Below are 11065 nucleotides of genomic sequence, written 5' to 3'. Positions count from 1 at the left end.
ACATTTAGACTTGCTAAAACTAGAGAAAGAAAGAGCAAAAGTCTAGGTAATGTAAATTGTATAAAAATTGAGAATGATCTTGTCTTGGTTGGCAAAGAAGATATAAAAGAAAGATAGTGAAGTTCCTTTAATGAACTATCTAATGAAAATGAAATAAAAATCTTAAACTTAGAATTGAAAAATGAGAAAAATGCTAAAAATATGATTTTTTATTTTTTATTTTTGCAAAACTAGAGTTGGAGAAGTTAAGTTTACATGAAGAAAATGAAAAATGAAAAATGAAAAAGTATAGGATCGAATAACATCCTAATTGAAGTTTGAAAATGTTTATGTGATAATGAAATTATATAGTTAGCTAATTTATTTAATAAAATTATAAAAACTAAGAAAAGTCAGATGAATGGAAAAAAAATTACTTTAATACCTATATACAAAAATAAAGAAGATATTCAAAATTGTAATAATTATCATAGAGTTAAATTTATGAGCCATACTGTGAAATTGTGGAAAAATGGTAGTTGAATAAAGTTTAAGGTTAGAAACAAAAATTTCAAAAAATAAATTTGGTTTTATGCCTAGGATACCTAATACAAATATTATATATCTTTTAAGAAGAATAACGGGAAATTTTAGGAAAAAGAAAAGGAACCTACATATGATTTTTATTGACTTAGAAAAAAAAAAGTGTATGATAGGGTATCAATGGAAGATCTATGATTGGTTTTATGAAAAAAATGAGCATATGTAGTAGGTATACTGATGTCATTAAAGGATATGTATGATGAAGTGATGATTAGCATTAGGATTACAAATGGAAAGTTTAGGGAATTTTCGTTCATAGTAGGTATACATTTAGGATCTATTTTACGCCCTTATATTTTTTCTCTAGTGATGGATAAACTTACTCGAAATATCCAAAAATAGGTTCCATAATGTAAATTGTTTGCACATGATATTATCTTGATTTGTGAAACTATAGGTGGAATAGAATATAAGTTAGTATTATGGAGAAAATCTTTAGAATCTAGAAGTTTTAGGATAAGTAGAAATAAGATAGAATATGCGAAATGTAGTTTTAGTGATAATAGGAGGAATATTGGAAAAAATGTTAAACTTGATGGTTAAGAAATCAATAACACTAGTAGGTTTTGATACCTTGGATTTATTATGCAAGTCGAAGGAGAAATTAAAGAAGATATAATGTGTAGAATTAAAAATATGGTGGGTAGGGGTGAGCATAATTTGAGGAAACCCGAATTAACCGAATTAACCGACCAATTTCGGTCGGTTCGATTCGGTCAAGAAATAGGGTCGGTTCGGTTCGGTTACGATTTTACCAATTTTCGGTTAATCGGTTATCGGTTCGGTTAATATGAATTATCAATTCGGTTAACCGAATTAACCGAATTGATAATTAATGATTCTAGTGATTCTACTCTTATAGTTTAATACCAAAATATCTTTTTTATTAATAAAATTAATAGATGAGATGCTTAATTAAGTTCGAATTAGTAAAAAAGTTATAATTATATTCTGTTTTTAATAATTAATTTCAAATTATTTCGGTTAAATTCGGTCGGGTTCGGTTCGGTGAGCTTCCTTTGTTCGGTCGGTTCGGTTATCAGAAATCATTAATCGAAAATTTCGGTTAATTCGGTTAATTAACCGAATTTGGCCGAACTGACCATTTGCTCACCCCTAATGGTGGGTAAAATGAAAAAATGTTTCAAGCGTGTTGTGTGATTGTAGAATATCTTTAAAATGTTGTATATAGAATTGTAATTGCACAACGGAATATCAATACAACAATCAATGAAAAATAAATACAGAACACACCCACGCAGTATATATGAAAGCATATAAAATCAACACAAGGAATTACGTGGTTCGTCAATGCCTACATCTATGTGAGCAATCGATAAAATACTTTTACTATCTTGTGTCAAAAGACACTTTATAATGATCTTCTTCTTCTCTTACAATGAAAATACACCCAGAATAGTGTATATATAAAGTTCCCCAGAGGTTTCCCTCCAAACCCCAAACCATCGACGGTTTCAGACAAAATGTAAATTGTTTAAATTCTAGTGCCAAACTGTTAATGGTCCTAGCCAAATCGTCGTCGGTTTCTCTACTGTTCCCTAACACTTGTGATTTTTCACTATGTCTTCTTCCTTGTACATGCATCCCATCAAGTATATGAGCCACATAACCCAACAATCTCCACCTTGGAGAGTATGTGTCCCTTAAGAGAACCTGAAAACATAGTCCGTTGCTCCACCTTGACCTTAGGACGTTAGGTTGGGGACCGTCTCCCTTCTACCACTTAGAGACATGAAGCAAGTCCAAGTAATGCTTGAACTTTTCAGGAGTAAACAGTTTTGTCAAGATATCTATTGCATTCTCAGATGTGTGAACTTTCTCAAGTACAAATTCACCTCACTACAAAAAATCAGGATGTTAGTGAAGGATCAGATCTGTCACTAATACTATTAGTGACAAATTTATAAGTATTAGTGACGCTTTTAAATTAGTTGCTATATCTACCGTTATTATTAACTATTACTAATGAATTTTAAATTCGTCATTAATAATAAAGTATTAGTGACAGATTATAATAGTCACTAAAACCTTAATACCGTCACTATAAATTTTACATTAGCCCAGCTCAAATTCGTCACTAATAGTGCAGTATTAGTGAATGATTCAAATTTTTCACTAATATCCTCCTATTAGTGACAAATTTGAATCATTCACTAATACTGTACTATGAGGTTACTAATACTCTACTATTAGTGACGAATTTGAATCATTCACTAATAATGTACTATTAGTGATGAATATTTAATTTGTCACTAATACTCTGCTATTAGTGACAAATTTGAATTCTTTACTAATAATTAAGAAATTTTAAAAAATTAATACTAATTTTTTTTGAATCATCAATTCATGTAAAAATCTATAATTACATTTTCGCATACATAACTTGAAACCATAATTACTACAAAATTCATAAATTATTCAAAATTTCGAATTCAAATACAAATTCAATTAAAATTAAAAAAATAACATTTGTTTAGATAAGAAAAAAAATTTCAAATTTCAAATACAAATACATTATACAAATTAAAATTAAAATACAGAAATTTCATTTGTTCAAATAATAATAAAAATTACAAAGAAATAATCAAAAGTTGCATCCGACGACTGTAGTGCATGCATGTCATCATGCTGATATTATGATAGCCGCGAACCCTGCAAATTAAGAATCATAAAAAAAAAAAAAATTAGTATACAAATGGAGAGCAGAATGGAGAGCTAGCACTCAGTATAATCAGGAAGAAAAATATAGAGAGTGCGTCGTATAATAAATTTCAACCCTAAATGAATAACTGAAATGAATGTCGATGGCGTACGTATGAATACATACAGTTGCATGCATCAAACCACGAATGTAAACACTTTAACTCATTCTTAAAACATAGTATCCCTAGTGATGGACAAATGATAATGTTTATCTATAGTTAAAAGCAAATGATATGTCATGTATGTTAATAGATGCAAATTTAGAGTTTAATGAAATGACTTTTCGTTTAACTTTCACTCATCCTTTCAAAAATATTTTAACATTCATTTTATCATAATTATCTCTGTACATTGTCTTTTTTGAAAAATTTTAATAGAATGTCACTAGCATGTCATCTACAAATTGGACATTTTCCTATAAAACCTGTATGTGAAACATGGTTGTTTTCACAAAATAAAACATTTTAAGCATGCAACAACCTAAATCCAGTACCAGCATGCAATTCACAATGTACTGTATCAGCCATGCAGTTGGTGTTCAACACAATCATGTATTCCACTAGTTCAATATACAATTCATATAACATAATACCATCCATCAAGAAAATATTATGAGGAAAATTTTAAAACACAATTCAATTAAGGCTTTCTAGTTTTGTCCAGAAGGTTGCTTCTCAAGCATTCTTGTTGCAGCTTGGGTTGTGCATAAAGTTGTTACTTAGATTGTGAGAAGGCTTGTGATAGATTGAGTCGGGGTTTCTTGGATTCAATTATGGACGTAAAAAAATTTGGTTATAGATTGAGGAAATGGATTATGGTTTGTTTTTCTTCTATTCATTGATAGTGGTGGAATCCTAGTTTACATCTTCTGTTTTCTTCATGGCAGTCTGTTATTTCATTTTTTCTTCAGTTTGGTGGTAAATGTCTTAATTAGAGTTCTAATTAAGTGTGAGGCTCATGGTCTTGTGGAAGGTTTGTTGCTTGGCAGGAATGAAGTCTATTTCTCATGTAAACTTTGCTGATGATTTTTAGAAAGTTTTAAGATTGCCTTTGCTTTGTTGGATATTTTTGAGCTTGTCTTTTGTCTCTAGGATTTAATTTGCTAACTTGAGTTTGACTATAAAATTTTTCAATACATAGGAGGTTTGGAGTAGTAATTCTTTAATGGGTTTTAATGTTCATAAGTGGCTTTCACTTATATGACATTTAGTTCTTGACCTTTCATTGTATTCTATACATTGTTGTTCTTAGCCAAGTGTTTAGATTTTCAATGATGAGCCTAAGATCACCTATTTTCTTACGAATATTAACACGTGAGAGGCGCGAGTTAGAATGACTTAAGGTTTTAACTGATCATGCATATGTTTCTTTGTACATGGTTTTATTCTGAAAAAATTTTAACGAAATTTCGGCATCATGCCGTCTGTAAATTGGACATTTTCCAAAAAATTCCTGTACTAAAACTTGATAGATTCAAGCAAACAAATCACAATAATACGCATCATGCAGATACCAGTGAGTTTGAGCATGCGAGAACCTAAATCCACTACTAGCAAGCAATTCACAATGTACTGCATCAACCATGTAGTTGACGTTCAACACAAGCATGTATTCCAATAGTTCAATATACAATTCATATAACATAATACCATTCATCAAGAAAATATTACCACGAAAACGTTAAAACACAATTCAACTAAATTTTTCTAGTTTTATTTAAAAGGTTGCTTCTCAAGCATTCTTGATGCAACTTGGGTTGTGCATAAAGTTGTTACTTTGATTGTGAGAAGGCTTGTGATAGATTGAGTTGGGGTTTCTTGGATTCAGTTATGGACATAAAAAGCTTTGGTTAATAGATTAAGGAATTGGATTATGGTTTGTTTTTCTTCTATTCAATGATAATGGTGGAATCTTGGTCTACATCTTCCGTTTTCTTCATGGCAGTCTATTATTTCATTTTTTGTTCAATTTGGCGGTAAATGTCTTAATTAGAGTGCTAATTAGATGTGAGGCTTATGGTCTTCTGGAAGGTTTTTGGCTTGGTAGGAATGAAGTATGTTTCTCATGTATACTTTGCTGATGATTTTTAGAAAGTTTTAAGATTGCATTTGCTTTGTTGGAGATTTTTGAGCTTGTCTTTGGTCCTTAGGATTTAATTTGCTAACTTGAGTTTGACTACAAAAGTTTTCAATATATAAGAGGTTTCGAGTTGTGATTCTTTAATGGGTTTTAATGTTCATAAGTGGCTTTCACTTATATGGCCTTTAGTTCTTAACCTTTCACTGTATTTCTATACATTGTTGTTCTTAGCCAAGTGTTTTAGATTTTCAATAATAAGCCTAAGATATCCTCTTTTCTTATGAATATCAACACGTGAGAGGCGCAAGTTAGAATGACTTGAAGTTTTAACTGATCATACATACGTTTCTTTGTACATGGTTTTATTTTAGAAAAACTTTAATGAAATTTCGGTAGCATGCCATCGGTAAATTTGACATTTCTCAAAAAATCCTTACACTAAAACTTGGTAGATTCAAGCAAACAAATCACAATAATACGCATTATGCAAATACTAGTGAGTTTGAGTATGCGAAAACCTAAATCCACTATCAGCATGCAATTCACAATGTACTGCATCAGCCATGCAGTTGACGTTCAACACAAACATGTATTCCAGTAGTTGAATATACAATTCATATGACATAATACCATCCATCAAGAAAATATTACCAGGAAAACATTAAAACACAATTTATTATTGCTCGTAAGACTTGCATATCTAATGAGAAAATGCATCTAATGATGTATCTAATAGTGAGTTTACAATGTACTCATTTATTACATCTGATGAAGTACTAAGAATCTAACAAAGGATATAAATATTACCATCTAACAAAGGATGTAACTTTTACCTATTATTCATTTCTTCATTTACCCAAAAAATACAAAATAATTTTCATCTCTGTTTTGAAAACCAACAAAATTTATTCATTTTTTAAGCATACACAACATATTTGAAATTGAATTTTTTTTTTAATTTTCTAATATTAATTTGTAAGGACACACGTACTAGCATACCAATGTATATCATGTATAAGTTTGAAGCTCCTTGTCATAAAATAGTTAAAAGTTCAAGGCCGCTTCTACAAATATATATATATATGCACACATACACTATAAAAATAAATTATGTGTAGTGTGATTCCAAATCTTTATGTGATGATGAATATATTTATGTATAGTGAGATGCCTAATTAATGTGTAGGAGAATATGCAGCAACACGCATACAAAATTAAGTTAATCTTTGAAATTAATATGCAGCAAGAATATGCTATATATCATGAAATAAACTTTTTTTACCTATTAGTTCAAACATGCTTCTGGATGGATTTACCTATCAGTTCAAGCATTTATATTTTCCAGAATTATCTAAAAATTCCCACTCTATGAGGTATAGATGCTGAATTTTCAGTGCACAAGAATAGAACAATGACATATCTTCGAATGAGAGGAGTCACCTGCATCATCTGATCGAGATTGACACATCATTTCTTCTAACTGCGCTTGTTTGTTTATCATAGCTGCGAGCATGGCTTCAAAGGTGTACACCTTTTCTTTCAAACTCTATTTCTCCAATGTGACGTTAGACACCATGTGTCTCAACTCCTGGTTCTCTAGCTCCACCGTTTGTACCCGCAGATCCAACTCGTCCGCCCGAGCGTCAGCCTCTTGACGCACTCGTTCTACCTCAGCACAAACCATCACTGTAATAACCGGGAAAAAAATTATTAAAAAAATTAATTAATTAAAAATTTAAAATTAAAAGTAATTATTAATTATTTAATTAATTAAACATTATTAAATCAATTAAATAAATAAATAAATAAAATGGAATAAAGATATATATATATATATATACATATATATATATATATACATATATATATATATACATATATATATATATATACATATATATATATATATACATATATATGTTAAGTTATGTAAGTGAGTAAGTTTAAAAAAAAAAAAAAAAGATGAAACTCAGACGTCTCTCTCTCTCAATCTCTCTCTGCAACTCTCTCAGTCTCCATCGCCTCTCCATCTCCGCCTCTCTCTCTCTCCTCTCATTTCTCAACATATACTCAACCGACAGGAAACGGAAGGTGTCGTTGGATTCCTAACTCTGCCATCAATATTTCTATTGGAGCAAATTTGTCATGGGAATGACTTAGGGACTGGTCCTAGGGAAAGGTAATTTTTTCCCATTTTCTCAAATTTTCTTTAAATCTGTTATTAAATCGACGATCAGGCACCACCACCGGGTCCTAGTCGTCGATATCGTCATTTTGACGTAGGTAATTTTTCAATTGAAGTTTTCTAGACCCTACTCCAAAGCGAGAGTGAGATTTGAGAAATTTGCTAATTTGACTAAATTTAAGGGTATATTTATTTATTTAGAAATTATGGCCCTAGGAAATATTTAAATAATATTTTATTCAGGAATAATTTATTAGAATTAGGAATTTTTGATTCAGGGTCTGGGTGAGCGCCGCATGTATTTTTTGGAGTCCTTGTTGGTGTAGTTCAAGAAATCAGGTAAGGGAAAATTATATATTAAATCAGATTTTATGAAATTAAAGGCAATAATTTATGTTATATTATATGTATGTTTTGGTGTGAATTATTAAAATGTCAACCATGAAATTTATGTTTTCTAAGCCTAGAATTGTCAATATAATTATGTATATGTGAAAGTGAACGAATGAAAGTGAAAAAAATTTTCTGATGAATTAAATAAGAAATGAAGTGTATTTTGAGTCTATAAATGTTAAATGTGGGTTGGCTTATTTTATGAGAAATATGTATGAATTTTACTGTTAAATTGTGTGACATGAGAATCTGTGCAAAGTATATGTTAAATGTATGAGATGCAGGCTAAGTAAGTAAAGTAATGAGAATAAAATATGATATGAATAATGTTGTCTGTGTATGTTAAATGCAACCATGTAAAGGTACGACAGTTGAAAGCCGGGTTAGTAGATTCTAACGCATTTCTATGTGGACTAACTAATGACAGCTAAAAGGAGCTGTGTTAGCAGATTTTATCGCATTTCTGTGTGGACTAACAAATGACGGCTAAAGAGCAGCTGTAGTACAAAGGAATGGAATGAAAATGTTATGAAATGAAATAACAAGAAATGACTATGCAATGAAATGAAATGTGAAATGTGAATGATACAAATGGGAAAGAGTCACTTAAAGTGAAACACAAGGAAATGTTAAGTTATGAACATGAAAAAATGTGAATGATTGAATAATGATGGAAAGAATGATGTATTATAATATTAGAAGTATTTATATATGTAGAACATGTTACGATTAGGCGAGGCATACTCTACGTCTGAGGGCTTGCTAAGTAAGGCGAGTGCACTAGTAGTTTCATATGTGACAGTAGCTGCATAACGCACTAGGGCAGAGGGAACCTACTTGTATGGGCGGGTAGGATTCCCTATCCCTGGGGTCTTTGCCGGTAAACTTTTGTTGAATGCGTGAGTACGAGATTAATTTAACACTTGAGGGCTTACTGAGTAAAGTGAGTGCTCTGGTATGTTTTAATTGTGACCTTAGGGTTACCTACGTATCAGAGTAGAGGGGTGCTACTTGTATAGGCGGGTAATCACCCCTATCCTTGGGTAATCTCGTGGGTTAAACATTTGTATGTGTTTGATTAGGATTAGAAAATGGTTTCAGGAAATTATGTTAATGATTTGTAAATATTATAAAATGATATGTATAATCTCATGATGGCCACACACTGAATTTAATATATTGTTTCTTCCCTTACTGAGATGTGTCTCACCTGAATATGAATTCATTTTTTTTCAGGATTTCTCAGGATCGATCTTTGAGAGCTTGAGATTTTATAACATTTTTGGAAGATATAAGAAAAATGGTATATTTTTATGTTAATTCTGATATGTATATTTTATGTTTTATATCATTATGTTTTAAGTCAGTTATGAAATGATAGTTATGAAACATACTGGTATTAGTGGATGATTAATTTATTATGGTTGGTAGTTAGAATTAGTAAACTTTGATATTATGTTATATGGAGATTATAGATTATGGATTATTAGGGATTTTATCAGGTATAACACGCTGGACCTCGATTTAAGGGTTCGAGGCGTTACAGTTGCACCCATCGAAGACGATGTTGTGGGGGCGATGTATCCACTTCCAAGCCCTTTCACTCAGTCCCCCACTCGTTCCCCAAGAACCTGAGCAGTTATCTGGTAATCCGTCATTTGCTGTCTCCCCTCTTCAATAGGTGCATCTCTCAGCTCGACCATTTATGCCTATTTTCAGTCATAAAAATGATAAAAAAAAAAAATAAGAAATGAGAATACAACTTCGATGTTTTGAATCAAATTATAAACTACATATTTAATTTGACTTATATGTTTGCTCTGCGCACCGTCGCACCACTCCCCCAATCGCCATTGGTGCGTTCTATGATAAAGATCTGACAGCGGCTCCTCAGCGCTAGTCATGGGATCATGCTACATTATCATATAAAACATCATTAATATTAACTCAGGTAATCTTTAGATAGTGTTATATATAGCAATTACTCGTCGATGATTTACGAATAAAATCGATCCATCGCAATGCATCGTAGGGAGTTTACTGCGGTTCGCAGCATTTTTTACACATATAGCCTACAAAAAAAATGTCAAGACTTCTTATTAGCCACAACAAAACTTAAAGTAGATATTATAATACAAACACATTACCTGATAGTGTGGGTCGCGGAAATGGCGACACACCACCTCCCAATCCTCTTGGGATATCTTATCGTATGGGTGGGTTTCTGCTTCATCTCCCATCACACAAAATGTTCGCGCATTATAGGACTTAAATTTATTGTAAAGTTGGATGTCCACCACCCTCTTCACATGGTCCGCGTGGAGAATGTCCATATCGAACTCCTACTGCATAGGTAATACATTTAGAATATTAGACAGTTGTTTGAATAGTATATTAAAAGTTATAAAAAAAAAAAAAAGGTTTGGGATTACCTACCAAGATACGCATGTAAAGAACCATGCGCTGCACCTCAGTCATTTGTAGCCAGTTAAAGGCGGTGACTGGAGCATACTGTCGGCATGTTCACGCTGGACACCAATCATCACGCGGGGTGGTGAAGCCTAGAGGAATGTTGATCCTAATACATTGCCTCGTCCTCTGCAGGTGCTTCTTCAGCGATGTGTTATTCGCGACACCACAGTCTGACTTGGCCGTGAATGTCGATGCTGAAAGAATACTTAAATTAAGAACAATATTTTAATCATACACGTGAATAAAAATTAATAGTTTACATCGAAATAAATAAAATAAAACCTTACCAATGCTGCTGATCATGGTGGGCAACTCACCCTGCGTGTCATCCTGAGTTGAGGTATCCATATTTGGCAAAGGTGTCGATGGCTTAGACAATGGTGCCACCACATCAGAACCGACGGGCTCCGCCGGTCTTGAAGACGTTGGATCATCCTCATGCGATGTAGTCGAGTGCCTGGAAGGAAGTTAGCCACGTCGACCTCCTAGCGTCATGTCTACAAAATATTAGACAAGTAAATATAATAAGTACGAATATTAGATGGATGCATAATAAATATATTTTTAGTTATTTACACATGTTAGATACATAGTGACAAACATAACATGCTTACCCCCTATACGTCTTAA

This window comes from Malania oleifera, chromosome 1 (assembly GCF_029873635.1).
Source record: "Malania oleifera isolate guangnan ecotype guangnan chromosome 1, ASM2987363v1, whole genome shotgun sequence".
NCBI lineage: Eukaryota > Viridiplantae > Streptophyta > Magnoliopsida > Santalales > Ximeniaceae > Malania > Malania oleifera.
The sequence above is the reverse complement of the archived record's forward strand: the minus strand, read 5'-3'. Positions refer to the sequence as shown.